This window comes from Cervus canadensis, chromosome 5, assembly GCF_019320065.1.
Source record: "Cervus canadensis isolate Bull #8, Minnesota chromosome 5, ASM1932006v1, whole genome shotgun sequence".
In the NCBI taxonomy this organism is placed as follows: Eukaryota; Metazoa; Chordata; class Mammalia; order Artiodactyla; family Cervidae; genus Cervus; species Cervus canadensis.
Window position 1 is genome coordinate 75739929 of NC_057390.1, and position 19121 is coordinate 75759049.

Genomic DNA, 19121 nt, shown 5'->3' on the forward strand with positions numbered 1-19121 from the left:
TGACCAACCTAGACAGCATATTAAAAAGCAGAGACATTACTTTGCCAACAAAGGTCCGTCTAGTCAAGGCTATGTTTTTTTCCATTGGTCATGTACGGATGTGAGAGTTGGACTGTGAAGAAAGCTGAGCACCGAAAAAATGATGCTTTTGAACTGTGATGTTGGAGAAGACTCTTAGAGTCCCTTGGACTGCAAGGAGATCCAACCAGTCCATACTAAAAGAGATCAGTCCTGGGTGTTCATTGGAAGGATTGATGCTGAAGCTGAAACTCCAGTACTTTGGCCACCTCATGCGAAGAGTTGACCCATTGGAAAAGACCCTGATGCTGGGAGGGATTGGGGGCAGGAGGAGAAGGGGACGACAGAGGATGAGATGGCTGGATGGTATCACTGACTCGATGGGCATGGGTTTGAGTAGGCTCCAGGAGTTGGTGATGGACAGGGAGGCCTGGTGTGCTGTGATTCATGGGGTCACAACGAGTCGGACACGACTGAGTGACTGAACTGAACTGAAAGGTACTGTGATTCAAGAAAGCTTGAAACCCTCTTCCCTAGGCAAAGATGGCTGGAGATTTCAGCAAAGTACAACCCACAAGCCTCCTATTTCTAGCTTAGGCTTAGACCTGAGGGGATAAAGGAAGTAACTCACTCCAGTGGGTACCCACTCAATACTTGTTCATGAATATTTTCTCCTAATATTTATTGAACCAGGAAGTAAAAAATAAGTATATTATATAATTCTGTGTGCCTGCTTGCTCAGTCACTTTAGTCATGTCTGACTCTTTGTGACGTTATGGACCATAGCCCGCCAGGCTTCCCTGTCCTTGGGATTCTCCAGGTAAGAATACTGGAGTGGATTGCTGTGCCCTCCTCCAGGGAATCTTCCCGACACAGGGATGGAACTCGTGTCTGTTACATCTCCCGCATTGGCAGGCAGATTCTTTACCACTACCATCACCTGGGAAGCCCCATATAATTCTCATGATGCCCCAGTGAAATGGGCATTCTGTCTAGTATTATATTTTACAGATGAATAAACCAAGGCTCAGAGGAGTTAAGTAACTTTGTAAGTCACACAGTTAGTATATGTTATTTGAACCCTTAAGGTTTTGATTGAAACTCATGCTCTTTCTGCTACACCACACTTCCCCAGGGTGGATGGATGGCTAGATGGTAGATGCCTGGACAAATCAAAGATCTAGCATTTCTAAACAGAGAGGATAGAGAGGCAACTCCAAATGCCACAGGTTTGTGGAGAGAGCTGGACATGATAGGTCCTTGTGCAAAATCAAATATATCAATTAATCACTCTTCATTAGAAACTGAACAAGTAAACCCAGAATTCCAGATAAATCTACACTGACTTTGCAAATTTATCTTTTCTTTTGCATTTGGAAAGACCTGTCTTGTGTGCATACTGAATTGTTCAGTCATGTCCAACTCGTTGTGGCCCCGTGGATTGTAGCCCACCAGTCTCCTCTGTCCACGGGATTTTCCAGGCAAGAATACTGGAGGGGGTTGCCATTTCCTACTCCAGGGATCTTCCTGATCCAGGGATCAAACCTGCATCTCCTGCATTGGCAGGCAGATTCTTTACCACGGAACCACCTGGGAAGCCCCATATACTCTCTTACCATATGGTTAATTCTTAATGACTTACTAAAGTCACAGGCTGATTCAAATTCAAAGACAATAGCCCTTTAGCTTCTGCGTCTCCTTCACCTATCCAGTATGTCCATAAACCACTAGCCCAAATGCTTGGGATGTTTCAGATAGTCCTGCCTCAATCAAGAATATCTATTTGCATAAAATATTTATATATTAAATTTCTAATGCTTAAAAAAAAACAAAAAAACTTCTGAGCAGAAGAATGTTTTCCCTTAACCCCATTTGTTTTAAAGGAGAAAGAATGAAAGAGAAAAAAGAAATGCATTATGTTTTACATAAAGGAAACAGCTCCAGGCAAACCTTGCTAAATATTTTAATGGTTTAAACATTCATTTTAGCAAGTTTTCTTTAATTTTCTTAACTTTGTTCCTTTTGAACTAGCTCAACCTTCATGTTTAATCCTTGGAGCTTTCAGGGAACAGCTCACAGAAAGTTCTATACACAAATATAACAAACATTTCAAATAAAGCACAGTGCATAAAACAGAGAACAGGAGAACTCTGACAACAGCTGCTAGATTTAACACTAATAGTTTTGAAAGATTTTGGCTTGAAGGTTAAGAGTATCTCATGACAATAAGCAGGCTTTGTATATAATGTCAACAGTCCTTTTGCAACATGTCCACTTTTAATTTATTCTTTTTCATTTGTATAAGACAAATAATATAATTATGGATGTCTGGTTCATGACATTGAAGTTAAAAAAAAAAAGTCCAAAATCAATCATGTTTTTTAAGAATAACAAATTTGAAAAACCTCTGGCCCGGATGCCTGGTAATAACTACAGTTTGGTCCAAATGTGATAATATGCTTCGACTCTGTATGCATTTATTTAATTCATATTAGCATTTGGTGCATTGATGGTTCTACATATGTGGAAATGATTTAATTTTCCCTCCCATTTGCTTCTCCAGGGATACCATGACTGATAATGAGTCTAGAGTTGGGAGGGGTGGATACAAGAATCTCCCTCACACAGCACAGACCAGGGATATCAGAAAGTTTTCAGAATCAGCCACTGGCTTGCCCCAGCAAAGACCCCGGCAGATCAAAGAGTGTTTTACACCACACACGCATCCATGGAAATGCACTTGTACATAACACATACATACGCTTAGACAATTTTATAGATATTACCATTCATAGATAATGCCATTCAAGGCTTTGCTTAAGATATCAAGCCAGAAGCCTCAGGAGGATGCTATGTGATGGAGCAGATGAGTAGAAGTCACAAAATAAAAGAGGCACAAGGCCAGACTGCTGTAAGGGAGGCTCATGAAGCTGGAGTGTGGCTTTCAGGAGGAAGGGCTCCACAGGGTTGATGGTAAGCTCCCTCCCCTCGAGAACACACAAGTCGTCAGCAAAGACCCAGGTCATGCTAGGCTGTTAGCGGCAGGAGCTGGCTCCCTTGTATGCTTATGTTAAAGGCCACCTGCTCTTTTTTCACATCTAGGTTGGCTTAGGCTATAGATGTCAGGTCTGGTTTCTGCAGCCCAGGGTCCAGGTCTAGTGAGGAGACAAGGCACAGTCACAATCCTTGGATCCTGCTCCCAAGGGCATGCCTTGGCCTTGAGGACTGTTCTCTAGAAGAAATATCCACAGTGAAAGTAAAAATACTGACCTCAATGATAATACTCCTGAAGATGTCCTCTGTAACAGGCACTGTAAGAGCTGGCTTACTGACACGTCCTTCCTGATTTCTCTCCACTCTTTTATGAAGTAGGTATTCTTTCCCCCATTTTGCACACACAAAAACTGAGTTAATTTTCCCAAACGGATGATAAATTCAGGACTCAGAATTTTTCATTAAAGCAAATGTACTATAACCCATCCTTCTTCCTTACAGAAAAATGCTGAGGACTGAACACATGATCTCAGCTGGCCATGGTGTGATTTTTTTTTCTGGTCACAGTGCCTTCCTCTGTCCCTCCCTTCTGAGTGCATGAAAGCCCCATGCTCACAATCCTCACCTTTTTCTGTATCTTTCTGTTCAGTGGTGCTTTCTTCATGTGATGCATAGGCACCTGCCCCCTTGCATTAACCTTAAAACCCTTGTAACTTTTACTTTCAAATTTCAGGATGTTTACTTGAGCCCCCACCCTGCCATACACATGCGCATGTGCACACGCACGCACACACACAGAGATGCATGGATGCACTAGTCTATGCTAAACTCTGAGAGCTCATTAAAGCACCAAATATCAGTACAGAGACCACGGGCATCATAAGCCTCAGCACCCTTATTCTACTAAGTATGCTGAGGTCCAGGGACTGAAGAAAGTTTAAGAAAGACATGAAAGGGAACTATCTTTGTTCCGCAGATATTCTGAGAGTCCTTTTATTTTTTGTGCAGGACCATGTTTGCTCCAGGAAACAAAAAGAACGAACCTAAGATTCATGTCCTCATGGGCCAACAGTGGAGGTTAGGAGGTAGCCAGGAGAATGGGCAATCGTGGCTCAGTGTGAGATGGACCTCTCCTGGGATAAGTATTGTGGGCTGCAAGGGGTGGAAGAGGGACACTGGCACCTGTAAAAAGCCTGTTTCCCAAATCTGCTCCCCAGTCTGGTGATTAGGTAAAAATGTAATAAAATGGCAGGCAACCATGATCAATTGTTGTAGAAATGGATTGTAAAAGTGGAGGCCGTGTGCTTTCTTATTTTTCCGTCAAATAAAGATGAGAGTTGAAGTATCTGTAGCTCAGACCTTGAGAAGTGCGTGTGGCCCGTTTACACAGCACAGAGGAATTCCCGATTTTACACGGAGCTCGTCCTTCTGTCACTAGGTGCTTACTGAGGATCGGATGGTTTCTTTTGTACCGCACACCTGGTTTTAGCACAGGGCCTGCCTAGTACACGACTTTATTTTTTTGGCCTCTAAAATCCCTGAAGATGGTGACTGCAACCATGAAATTGAAAGATGCTTGCTCCTTGGAGGAAAAATTATGATCAACCTAGACAGCATATTAAAAAGCAGAGACATTACTTGCCAACAAAGTCCATCTAGTCAAAGCTATGTTTTTTCCAATAGTCATGTATGGATGTTAGAGTTGGACCATGAAGAAAGCTGAGTGCCAAAGAATTGATGCTTTTGAAATGTCATGTTGGAGAAAACTCTTGAGAGTCCCTTGAACAGCAAGGAGATCCAACCAGTCCATCCTAAAGGAAATCAGTCCTGAATATTCATTGGAAGGACTGATGCTGAAGCTGAAACTCCAATACTTTGGCCACGCGATGTGAAGAACTGACTCATTAGAAAGACCCTGATGCTGGGAAAGATTGAAGGCAGGAGGAGAAGGGGACAGCAGAGGATGAGATGGTTGGATGGCATCATCGACTCAATGGACATGAGTCTGAGTAAACTCTAGGAGTTGGTGATGAACAGGGAGGCCTGGCATGCTGCAGTCCACGGGGTTGCAAAGAGCTGGACATGACTGAGTGACTGAACTGAACTGAGTACACAGAAAGTGTTCAAGGTAAGTGTGTCGAAGGATCAAAGAGCCACTTAGATAAGAAACTCCACACTGGCAGAAGCTCTGTCTCTTTATTCACCCCGTGGTTCTAGAATGACAGCCATGGCACTGCACACAGGCCTGGACTCCCAGGTAGCAGGCCTCCATGAATCCACGCTGCTGTAGCCCTAAGCAACCAGGACTCTGTGGTCTCGGGCACAGGGGTCTCACTCAACCTACCCTCTCACCACAGTCTGAAGCATAGACAAGCCACTACATGACCGAGACCTTAACCTGGCCACAGAATGAGCTTCAGTTCAGTTCAGCCACTCAGTTGTGTCCGACTCTTTGCAACAGAATGTGGTCCACTGGAGAAGGGAATGGCAAACCACTTCAGGATTCTTGCCTTGAGAACCCCAAGAACAGCAGGAAAATGCAAAAAGATAAGACACTGAAAGATGAACTCCCCAGGTCGGAAGGTGCCCAATATGCTACTGGAAATCAGTGGAGAAATAACTCCAGAAAGAATAAAGGGATGGAGCCAAAGCAAAAACAACACCCAGTTGTGGGAAGGACTGGTGACAGAAGCAAGTTTCGATGATGTAAAGAGCAATATTGCATAGGAACCTGGAATATTAGGTCCATGAATCAGGACAAATTGGAAGTGGTCAAACAGGTGATGACAAGAGTGAACATCAACATTCTAGGAATCAACAAACTAAGATGGACTGGAATGGGGGAATTTAACTCAGATGACCATTATATCTACTACTGTGGGCAAGAATCCCTTAGAAGGAATGGAGTAGCCATCATAGTCAACAAAAGAGTCCAAAATGCAGTACTTGGATGCAATCTCAAAAACGACAGAATGACCTCTGTTCGTTTCCAAGGCAAACCATTCAATATCACAGTAATCCAAGTCTATGCCCTGACCAATAAGGCTGAAGAAGCTGAAGTTGAACAGTTCTATGAAGACCTACAAGACTTTCTAGAACTAGCACCCAAAAAAGATGTCCTTTTCATTATGAAGGAGACTGGAATGCAAAAGTAGGAAGTCAAGAAACACTTGGAGTAACAGGCAAATTTGGCCTTGGAGTATGGAATGAAGCAGGGCAAAGGCTAATAGAATAGAGTTCTGCCAAGAGAATGCACTGGTCATAGCAAACACCCTTTTCCAACAACACAAGAGAAGACTCTACACATGGACATCACCAGATGGTCAACACCGAAATCAGATTGATTATATTCTTTGTAACCAAAGATGGAGAAGCTCTATACAGTCAGAAAAACAAGACTGGGAGCTGACTGTGGCTCAGATCATGAACTCCTTATTGCCAAATTCAGACTGAAATTGAAGAAACTGGAGAAAACCACTAGACCATTCAGGTATGACCTAAATCAAATCCCTTACGACTATACAGTGGAAGTGAGAAATAGATTTATATATAGGACTAGATCTGGTAGAGTGCCTGATGAACTATGGACAGAGGTTCGTGACATTGTACAGGAAACAGAAACCAAGACCATCCCCAAGAAAAAGAAATACAAAAAAGCAAAATGGCTGTCTGAGGAGGCCTTACAAATAGCTGTGAAATGAAGGGAAGCAAAAAGCAAAGGAGGAAAGGAAAGATATACCCATTTGAATGCAGAGTTCCAAAGAATAGCAAGGAGAGATAAGAAAGCCTTCCTCAGTGATCAATGCAAAGAAATAGAATGAGCTTCAGTGCAGAGCAAAACTCCATCATGTTCAGACTTCCTTAGTGGTATGATGTGATATCACTATGCTTGGGTTATCAGTCTAGCTCTGTCACTAGCTACGTGTGGGACACTCTCCCTTGATGTCCACGCATAGTAAGATCGAACTGTGGGGAAGGTGGTGTCTTCATTCTCATTTTGCTCTAACATCCCATGGTTATACCATAGATCAGATAATAGGAGGCTACCTGCTCCTTGGAGGTGGCAAGTAGCATGAAAACCCACCCAAAACCCCCCAAGCTTTCACCCTGAGCTATGAGTGACTTAAAACATTTTGATGTGTGGGAATCTGGGAAGCACATCCTTGCAAGAGAGATCCCCCTACACACACAGGTTAGGGGCCAACTATCACGAGCTAACATCCTGGTGTGCTGCAGCCCATGTGGTCACAAAGGGTCAAACACAACTTTGTGACTGAACAGCAATATCCAGGATGAAGATGTGAGAAATTTCGGAGCTCTTCTGAAGTCATTTGAAGGGAAACTCATCAAGCCTAAAGAGGAGTCATGCCACATTTTATCTGGGGATCGGCCTCCCCATAATTCCAGACTAGGAGAGTTCATCTGCTCCCAGAAGTAGAGCATATTACAGCCAAGTGGTTGCAGAAATGCCTACCTGCTCAGTGACGGCTCATTCAAACAATGCTGATTCAATACCTTGAAGTGCTCGAGAGCTTGGTCTTTGGAACTTAGCAGATATGGGGAAGAGTTTCAGAAAATTTAGATGCCTTGTACAAGACGGAATAACAGAAAGGAAAGTAGCATTTATTGACTGTAATTGAGCTCTTTCAGAGATCTACATCATACAGATGACACCTTAGGTCAGGGGAAAGCGCAGTGCACTATCCTGCTTACAAATTCCCCTTTCTGCCAGGTTCTGTCTCCACAGCCTGAGTGGCTTGTTTCATACAACCTTCCACAGGGTGCCTGGAGGCGAGCATCTGGGGGAGTTTATCTCTTTCAAGGATCTGCACCTGTGTTCCATCTTGCCTCCTTCCTTTTTTAACTACACTGTTATGTTTTGGAAAGCCTGGGCTCTGTCATTCCTCCTCATGTTGCAGAGACTGCCACATCTAAAAGTCGCTGACACCCCCAAAGTTACTTGAAATGGGTCTTCTCTGCTGTTTTTTCGAACAGCAGTGCTTTTCTTTATGCAAACTGATGTACTTGTCAGAAGTGCTCTTGGGTACAAATGACAAAAACTGGATTCCAACTTGCTTGAACTCACGCTCATTGTAAGAATAGATGAAAGCTCATAAATGTAATGGAGGAGTTGCAGTACCTGGAAACCTCTGTGATGGGGACTTACCGTTTCCAGGATGCTGTTTGTGCAATTTGTCCTTAGGCGTCAGCTTTACTCTCTCTGGTACCTTGAGTGTGTAGAGGACAAGGTCACCACTACATTGGCACTCATCACGTCCATGATGCGCCTTTATCAGAGAGGAAAAGGGATTTTCTCTGCTTGTTTCACTTAAGAGAATAGAAGGGGAAACTCTGATAGCTATAGCTTGGGTAACATTTCCACTCCCAGATCAATCACTGTCAGCAGAACCTGGGACAGTATTATTATCCAGGTCTGGGCCATGTGCTCATGCTTGGAGATGGGGTCATGGGCTTGGCAACAGGCAGAAATCCATAGTTTGAGTAGGAGAGGAGAAGGTCCCCAAAGAAAGGATTTCTATTGTTTCTAAAATAAGGGTTTTGAAAATAAGGGTGCAAAGATGCTGGGCATATAGAAAGAATTGTACATCACAGATAATTATGATTATTGCCTTATTTGTGAAAAACTTGAGGTATGTCGTGTTTTTATGTACAATTGCATTTCAGGTAGTTCTCATAACAAATATACATGAGAAAGTACCTCCCCCCTGCATTGGTGAAGAAACTAAAGATCAAAGACTTAGGCTGTATATTAATAGAAGTGCCATGGCTAGGAAGACAGGTTAGAGAGGCAGTCACAGTTTGAGAAATGTTTCTGGATCTCTTAGTTTGGCACCATCCAAGTCAAATGAAAATAAATGCAATAAAGATATAGATCAATAAATCTTATTGATTATGTATCAAATAAACATCAGAGAGATATAGATATGATTGAAACCATGACTTTTGAAGGGATATTTATATCTCAGTGGTTGCCTATGGTGTGAGAGCTGCAAAAGACTTTGATTTGAAACAAACCTTGAATAGTCACTCTAATAAAAATTCTGAATTGGAGACATTATACAAATCAAAAATGGAAATTTAGTCAAGGGAGTTCTAGTTTCAATTCTTTCTTTAGCTTTACAGAATTTCAATATTTTATTTGTTGGTTAGAGAAACTTAGAAAGTAATTAGGTAAGAGCAGTGAAAGATATATAAAGACAATAAAATTTTATAAAAATGCATTATTCCAAGAAAAATAACTACTAAATTGCTTAATACATAAAAATGTGACCAACATTTGATGATCAAAAGTAAAAAAAAATGAGTTCATATGTATGATTAAATTTGATCAAAGACAGCTTTCAAATCAAGGTGAACAAAACATAAGAAAATCAAATTCATAAACATACTATTGTAAGAAATGAGTCTCATGACCTCCTTAATAGTAGAGATATTTATTGTGTTAATATCTCAAACCAAAAAATATAGCCTAAATAATTTAATGTAATTATATAAATTTTAGAACTAGAATTTTTTTCATGGCTTTGGTACCATGAATAACAAAATTGATGATAAGAGAAATTTTTACTTGTTGAGCTGAGTCACCTAGTGACTATGAGAAGTTATTGAAAAGCTGTGTGTATCCCTGTCACGATAGCAAACAGGGTCATTAGTTAATTGGTGACACATATCAAAGAAACGCTCATGCCACCAATGTGTTAACATCATTAAGTGACCTGGAAATTATAAGAATGACTTTATGGATAATTTGGACCACAATTTATATCACTTGGTAAAGAGTCCTATAATATATAATTTAGCTTATCTATGGCATAAAAAGAATATTTATTTATTTTTGTTTCATACATTGATCTGTTTTACCCCATTAGTAGTATATAATTGAAATATCCCCTCAGTACTTATCAGCAAGGAGTTAAGAGGACACAGAGAACATTCTCATGCCTTGTTTCCTATAGAAAGAATCATTCAATGATTGGAAGTTGAATCATATTGACAGAAGAGATAAGAGAGCATATTTCAGAGTGAGCAAAATTTGTAGGATTCTGAACATGCAAACTGATGACTGTTACCTGATCCATTGATTTATTAGTGGAAGGACTTAACAATGGGGCTTCCCAGGTGGGGCAGTGGTAAAGAACCTGCCTGCCAATGCAAGAGATGCAAGAGATGCAGGTTCAATCCCTGGATTGGGAAGATCCTCTGGGGAAAGAAACAGCAACCCACTCCAGTGTTCTTGCCTGGAAAACTCCATGGACAGAGGAGCCTGGTGGGTTATTGGCCATGGAATGGCAAATAGTCAGACATGACTGAACACTGCACAGGACTTAAAGACAGGAGTGGGGAACAGGTCTAAAAAGGTAGATGAGATCAGATTGTGGGTATGCTGAGGACTAGATAGAGCAATAAAATTCTTTGAGCTCTTGTGAATCATTTATATTAAAAATACCAGAATAGATACATTAGGGCTTTAGTTTCCTTATCTGTAAAATGGGATAAAAAATGCCTCAAGAGTTTAAATAGATGAACAGACCTGGCATAGGACAGGGCTTGTTTTAGATAACTGAAAAATGTATTCTTGTCTATAAATGGACTGTCTAGATAAAATATGCAAAGTCTTTTTCCAAGCTCATACATTCATATGAGAGTTAAAGAATAACAGAAACATATTATCATTTCTCTAAAGAAGGTATACTCTATCTGCTTTTTAATCTGTTCATAAACTATTTTAGCACTTTAAAGAAAACAATAATAACCCTCCAAATGTATTATATTTAGTTCATTAAGAATGCAAATTGCTCAATTTACCTTATATTTGAACACAAATTGCTCAATTTACCTTACATTTGCATGACATGATACTAACAGCTTTGCTTCTGTCTAGTCATGAAATTTTCCTGAGGTTCAGAGCACTTAGTTGGTTGTATATTTTTTGGCTCATATGAAATCCAAGGTAATGAGCTTTAACACTACAAAGGCTCTGGAATGCTTTCAAAAACATTTGCTTCCCACAAGACAAATTAGCTGAACCAAGCAATAAAAAGTGACATTAAGCATTCAATACTCCCATTTTTATGGAGTCCCAGGTCAACAAAAATGACCCCATTGGAGGCATTTCTCTAATGCCCTTGTTCAGAGTTTTACTAAAAACCTGACTCTAGGAAGCTAATCAATAGTTATTTATGCATTATAGACTCCTAAAGAAAGCCTACCTCATAAATTGAACTCAAGGCATTCTGGAAGCTTCTGGACCTACTGTGGTTTATAAGGACCCTCTGTCAAGTGGACCACCCTGTGTGCACACATATGTCTACATCTGTGTATGTACATTTGCAATTTATCACTTTTACTTGTTTGATATTATATCTTAAGCTCTTTAAGAAAATTCTAATGTTGTCTAATGACCAGTGAAATTCTACTCTTTTTACCATTCTTAAACATTCATATTTAGACTTTGCAGTTGTTGAATATCCAGTTTTCAGACTAAGGGATGTGTTCAACTCATCTGGACTATCATTTTTTTTTTCCTATTTGAGAGAAAACATTTCTTGAGGGAAATTATGATTAGTCCAGAGAAGGGAGACCAGGGGAGTGAAGACAGATCTTACAGGGAGCAGTTGTGAGGACTGAGTGTGCCTGGCCTAGGGAAGACAATGGCTGAGGGGTGGGGAAGGGAGAAGGCAGCATCTGCAGTCCCTGAAGGACTGCAGATAGAAGGAACCCCAGAGGTTTAGAAGAGGAGCAAGAGACAGAATCATAGGGAAGTAGAGTTTAAACTAGTATGAGGAAGGATTTTCTAAAACAGTGGTCCAAAAAAAAGAAAAAATGAATAAATGGCATCTCAGGTGGCACTAGTGGTAAAGAATTCACCTGCCAAAGCTGAAGAAGTAAGGGACTTGGGTTCGATCCCTGGGTTGGGAAGATCCCCTAGAGGAGGAAATGGCAACCCGTTCCAGTATCCTTGCCTGCAGAATCCCATGGACAGAAGATACTGAAGGGCCACAGCCCATGGGGTTGCAAAGAGTCAGATGTGACAGAGCACACAAGTGCATGCACTCATGTGCATGCGCATGGATGCACACACACACACATTCCCTGAGGATTTCAAGTTTTGTTTTCACTCCAAGGACAGTCTTTGAAAATAATGTGCAAAAGAGAAAGTAGAAAAACAAGATATTTATTTTTGCAAATCCAAATAAATTTTAAGAAATTTTTCTTTGACTATTTGTGAGACAAAAAAAAAAAAAATCTACTGAGACGTTTGCTCAATCTTGTTGGTGAAGTGCTGCCCATTTCGTCATTAAAATAGGTGTTCTCTGTCAAAATGATGGATGAGTTTTCCCTAAAGGCTACTATATACCTTAATTAATTGATAGCTAGCAGAAGAATCTTGACGACACCAAAGAACAGATTGATCTGTCTGCTTGGTGTGTCCTTTATTTCTTTAGAAATGTAAAGTGCTCAGTCTTTCAGTCATGTTTAACTCTTTGGGACCCCATGGATTATATTCTCCCAGGCTCCTCTGTCCATGGGATTTTTCAGGCAAGAATACTGGAGTGGGTTGCCATTTCCTTCAACAGGGGATCTTCCCTACCCAGGTATCAAACCCATATCTCTTCAGTTCAGTTCAACCACTCAATCGTGTCCAGCTCTTTGCGATCCCATGGACTGCAGCAAGCCAGACTTCCTTGTCCATCGCCAGCTCCTGGAGCTTGCTCAACCTCATATCCATCGAGTCCATGATGCCATCCAACCATCTCATCCTTTGTTGTCCCCTTCTCCTTCTACCTTCAATCTTTCCCAGCATCAGAGTCTTTTCAAATAAGTCAGTTCTTCATATCAAGTGGCCAAAGTATTGGAGCTTCAGCTTCAGCATCAGTCTTTCCAATGAATATTCAGGACTGATTTCCTTTATGATGGACTGGTTGGATCTCCTTGCAGTCCAAGGAACTCTCAAGAGTCTTCTCCAACAACATAGTTCAAAAGCCTCAATTCTTCAGTGCTCAGCTTTCTTTATAGTCCAACTCTCACATCCATACATGACTACTGGAAAAATGATAGCTTTTCTAGATGGACCTTTGTCGGCAAAATAATGTCTCTGCTTTTTAATCTGATGTCTATGTTCCTCATAGATTTTCTTCCAAGGAGCAAGCATCTTTTAATTTCATGGCTACAGTTACTATCTGCAGTGATTTTGGAGCTCCCCAAAATAATATATCACTGTTTCCATTGTTTCCCCATCTACTTGCATGAAGTATGGGACCAGATGTCATGATCTTAGTTTTTTGAATGTTGGGTTTTAAGCCAGTTTTTTCACTCTCCTCTTTTACTTTCATCAAGAGGCTCTTTCGTTCTTCTTTGCTTTCTGCCATAAGAGTGGTGTTATCTGAGTATCTGAGGTTATTGATATTTCTCCTAGCAATCTTGATTCCAGCTTGTGCTTCATCCGGCCTGGCATTTCATATGATATACTCTGTATATAAGTTAAATAAACAGGATGACAATATACAGCCTTGACATACTCCTTTCCCAACTTGGAACCTGCCTGTTGTTTCATGTCTGGTTCTAACTGTTGCTTCTTGATTTGCATACAGATTTCTCAGGATGCAGGTCAGGTGGTCTGGTATTCCTTCTCTTTAAGAATATTCCACAGTTTGCTGTGATCCACACAGGCTTTGGCGTAGTCAATAGCAGATATAGATGTTTTTCTGGAACTCCCTTGCTTTTCTATGATCCAACGGATGTTGGCAATTTGATCTCTGCTTCCTCTGCCTTTTCTAAATCCAGCTTGAACATCTGGAGTTTCACACTTCACTTACTGCTGAAGGCTGGCTTGGAGAATTTTGAGCATTACTTTGCTAGGGTGTGAGATGAGTGCAGTTGTACGGTAGTTTGAGCATTCTTTGGCATTGTCTTTCTTTGGGTCTCCAGCATTGGCAGGCAGATTCTTTACCACTGAGCCACATGGGAATCCCAGAAATGTAATAACCTTACTATTTATTGATGTTCCTTGAATTACCTTTAGGCTCAGCTTGGAATGACCCAAATAGTCCTAATTCATCAAGATGTCTTGTCACTTGATGCCTGGGGGTCAAAACAGAAGGGAGCCAAATTCTGGTGGAGAATATAGTCTGCCATCCTGTCAAGGACACTTGTCTGTTCTATCACAACCCTGGAGAAATTCAATGATGAATTCCATTCATTGTGCAACTCCTTTCATAGTATAATTTTGAAAATTGCAAAACATGTGTTTCCCTGATCTATTTGGAGATCTTCAAAGAGGGATTTGAGCTTATTAAGTGGAAGCCATTCCTTCCTTAAGAGTAACAATCATAACCTCACCTGTTCTAGTGAAAAAGTAAAACAACTATAGGGAAGTTCTAGAGAGTCTCAGGAGAAAGCAATGGCAACCCACTCCAGTGCTCTTGCCTGGAAAATCCCATAGACAGAGGAGCCTGGTGGGCTGCAGTCCATGGGGTTGTGAAGAGTTGGACATGACTTCACTTTCACTTTCACTTTTCACTTTCATGCATTGGAGAAGGAAATGGCAGCCCACTCCAGTGTTCTTGCCTGGAGAATCCCAGGGTCGGCGGAGCCTGGTGGGCTGCCGTCTTTGGGGTCGCACAGAGTCGGACACGACTGAAGCAACTTTGCAATAGCAGCAGCAGCAGCAGAGAGTCTCAATTGTTTTTTGACAGTAGCCTGGGGATTCTTCTGCAAAAAGCTAGTGGTCACAGTCAAAATCATGGCGGTGGTATTGATAAGAATTAAGGAGTGAATAAGAAAAGTTGCCAAGAGGCTAGAAGAACTGCTAGGAGGGCTGGAAGAGCAGTCAGGATGGAGGTGACTCACGGATGAGCAGGATTCGCAGCCTTGTGCCCAGCTATTTCCGTCATGAGCTGCTGTGATGATTCTGGCTGTAGAACCCTCCGTCTTTCAAGTCAGAGCATCTCCTAAAGTCCATCCTGGTTCCAAGAGTTTACTTTCTCACCAAAGCAACCGAACACCAAAAATTCAGTCTATGTTGGCCATTTTTGAATGAGGTTTAAAGCAGAGTTTCCTCTTTTACTTTGACCTAGTCTAAAAGGAAGATTAGGCATGCACGTGCAGAAATACAGCTACTGAGAGTCACTCTAGCATGAAGAGAAATTGTTATACGGGCAGTGAATATGCCCATTTCACCAATGTCTTGGCCTAGGCTGGCCCAGAACAAAAATAGATGTTTAATGGAATAACTATTTGAGCCAAGATACAATTTGTCCAGTGATTCTCAAATTTGTCTAGGTAGTAGAGTACCTGGCAATCACTGCTTTTTGTGAAATATTACAGAATGATCATGTATCTTATATCTTTGAGGACGGGCTTCCCAGTGTGTTAGTGGTCAAGAATCTGCCTGCAATGCAGGAGCCACAGGAGATGTGGGTTCACTTCCTGGGTTAAGAAGACCCCCTGAAGGAGGACACAGCAACCCACTCCAGTATTCTTGCCTGGAGAATTCCATGAACAGAAGAGACTGACAGGCTATAGTCCACAGGGTTTCAAGGAGTTGGACATGACTGAAGTGACTGAGCGCACACACACACACATTATTTTGCAATATATTTCACTTTATGTGGGGTTGTGCTAGATTACATTGGGGTAGCTGTCTCCAAAGGTATAAGAAAAAGCGTATGCTGGAAATAAACCAAGTAAATGGCAGTCACTTAGGGCAGACACAATGAAGGTCAGTGTCAGTTTTCAGAAACCACATGATTTAATGATTTAAATTTAAATGACTAAATCGTTAATCATTCAATTAATGATTGTTGATTGTTGAAATTTGGTAGGAAACCAAGCGTAAAATGGCTCATTCTCTGAATTTGCTTGGGAGAGCAACTTTGGAACAGTTTTAAAAATATATTCATCTCTTTCAAAAAAAATATATCCTTCTCCAGACCCTTCTTGATTCCATTAGGATAAGTTTGGGGGAGCTTGTGAGGTTCCTACCAGATTGTGCAGGAGTGTCATCTTTACCTTCACCTTCTCAGCCCAGGTTCAAACACAATTTCCACATCCTATTCTCCTGCGGACGTTATTCTTCTGCTCCTTTAATTCCACCAGGGTACCATGTTGTGTCAGTTAAACTTGAAGCCAGTGTTGGAAGGTTTCTTCATCTTCTTATTTCCTTTTACTTGAAGTTCATGCCAGCTAAGGTGAGGTCAAAGAGTTGACTGCACACAGGATCAGGGATGGGAGCTTTTGAGGATGAGGGTTGAGGCTTTCCCCAGGATTCAGGTACCACTTTTTATCACTCTTGGCAAAGCAAAGAAATCGAGGGTCAAAGATATGAGGACCTTAAGTAAGACTTTATTCCCTCTCATAATGAGAACTTGAGGAGGCATTGGCTATGAGTTATATTTCTTAGCTCACATAGGTAATAGAATGTGTTACCAAAGTTGCCTCATGATAGTTATGCATGTAATGCATGCTAAGTCATGTCTGACTCTTTGCAACCCCAAAGACTATAGCCCACCAGGATCCTCTGTCCATGGGATTTTCCCAAAAAGGATGCTGGAGTGGGTTGCCATTTCCTCTTGCAGGGAATCTTCCTGACCGAGGAATCAAACCTGGATTTCCTGAACTGAAGGCGGATTCTTTACTGACAGAGCCACCGGGGAAGCCACCATATATATATATGCTGTGCTTAGTCACTCAGTCATGTTTGACTCTGAGAATCTATGGACTGTAGCCCACCAGGTTTCTTTGTCCATGGGGATTCTTCAGGCAAGAATACTGGAGTGGGTTGCCATGCCTTCTCCAGAATGTTCATCAACACTTGGTTCTTATTCTGATCTGGGCTCATTTTACACTTTCACTCAGTTTCTGCATCAGCATACACACACACACACACACACACACACACACACACACACACACGGTTACAAAAAACATTTTTTGATTTGATTTATTGAATAATTAACCAGCTGCAGATTGCTCTCATTATATTAACTTACTTCCAAAATGTTTTCTAGAATATGAAAATTCATGGAGGGTAACAATTTCCAATATTATTAATGCAGGTGTGATGAGTTCTTCTGTTCAAAGAAAACTAAGCCAATGTATGAAACCAATAATATTCATAATACATTTAAATCTTTTATAATAGACTTTCTCTCATTGTGGTAAATATTTAAAGCTGCTTAAAATTATTTTGTCACTCTCTTCTTTCTCATCGTATGATACTTTTCTTATTGTAATATATCAAGTATAAATACTAACACCTACTCATCTGAAATCACTTAACTGACAACTCCGACTCCACGGAACATGGCCATGTTTCTGTCCTGGGAAATGTAGGCACCTAGTAAATTTATTTTAAGAATGAAGTAATTATATGCATGTTCTTCTATAGCATTTATTATTCCCTGTCAGAATTCCATTATACTGTAAGCAACTTAATCGAGTAAAATATATCAGCTTCTTTTCCATCCCTTGACCTTTTGCTTGCATGTCACATTGCAATGAGGAATCAGTATATATATATATATTTTTTAATTTCAGAGAAAGATTTGCTTTTTTATTGGAGTATAATTGCTTTACAATGTTGTGTTACTTTCTGCTGTACATAGTTTTTCTTTTTTTTGGATTTCAATCAGTTCAGTCGCTCAGTTGTGTCTGACCCCATGGACTGCAGCATGCCAGGCCTCCCTGTCCATCACTAACTCCCAGAGCTTGCCCAAATCCATGTCCATCGAGTTGGTGATGCCATCCAACCATCTCATCCTCTGTCATCCCCTTCTCCTCCTGCCTTCAATCTTTCCCAGCATCAGGGTCTTTTCCAATGAGTTTTGATTGAAGGATAATTGCTTTACCGTGTTGCATTTGTTTCAACCAAACATCAACATGAATCAGCCATAGGTTTACAGGAGTCAGTGTCTGAGGGATAAAATATATGTTTTTTGTATGCAAAAATGATCTTTGAGAATAAGCCATCTCCCTGTGTTTTACATAGTGCCTGATCAGAACCCAAAGTCTTCCCTAAGTAAGTATGAGGGTAAACCAACTTAAAGCATCTTAAATGCTTAAAGCATCTTACGCAACTTAAAGTCAACTTAAAGGCATCGGCAAATACTGTCTGGAGAGCCCAAAATATCCCACCATGCAGCATCCATTAGGGAGGACAGCCCACATTGGGCTTGCCTAATTCTGCACCGGAGGGCAAGCCATTCAGCTACTCCTGAGGGACACCAGCCCCTGCAGAGGGTCTCTGCCAGGTTGAAAGGCAGAGTTGACAGAAAAGAGTTTCTGAAGCCCAGTAAGAGGAAGGCAGGTTCCAGGCACCTCGCTTCTGCAGTTTGTCCTGCCTTTGTTTGTCTAGAGGCAGAACCTGGAGGCAGGGCTCTCTTCAAGAAGCTTTTTCCTCCTTGCTTTTTCCCTTCTAGCTTAGAGTAACTTAATTTCTCATGAAGCAGACTTTTGCACTCACGTTTTGTTTCTTTGCATCCCCAGATATTTCAACTTAGCTACTGATTCAGGGAAGACTCTAGGTTCTGATCAGCCACTGTCCAAAATACAAGGAGACAGATATCCAAAGGATGGCTCAGTCTCAATCTTAGGGAAGAATGTATGCACTTAGACTGCCCAGAAGGTTGGGATACATCTTCCTTGTCCTCAGCTCTGATATTCAAATTAAAGGCAGGAGGGTCCTCATCTCCCAGGCCTGTGATGGTTTACAGGTATCTGCGCAGCCCCACCCTCCCCTGCAGCATCCGCCAGGCTGGAACCCACATTCTCTGGTCTGCATCCCACATGTGTCCTCTCTCAAGGCGGTAGGGCTCATAGCACTCAGCAATGTCTTATGAGGCTTTTTCTAAAGACCTGCCACATCCCAGAAATTAGCAGAGGCCAATCTGCTTCTCATTATCCTGATAGTCAATGATTTATATTTCTAACTTGGGGGAGGAGAGAGTGCTGAAGAAGGTGAACCATTTGGCAGCTTATTAACCCTTCCAGGAGAATATGCTTCCAGGATTCCTCCCGGAATCAGTTAGGTCACCATTCCTGGGCTCTGCACCCCAGTGGACTGTGCCCTTTCCTGAGTAACAAATGTA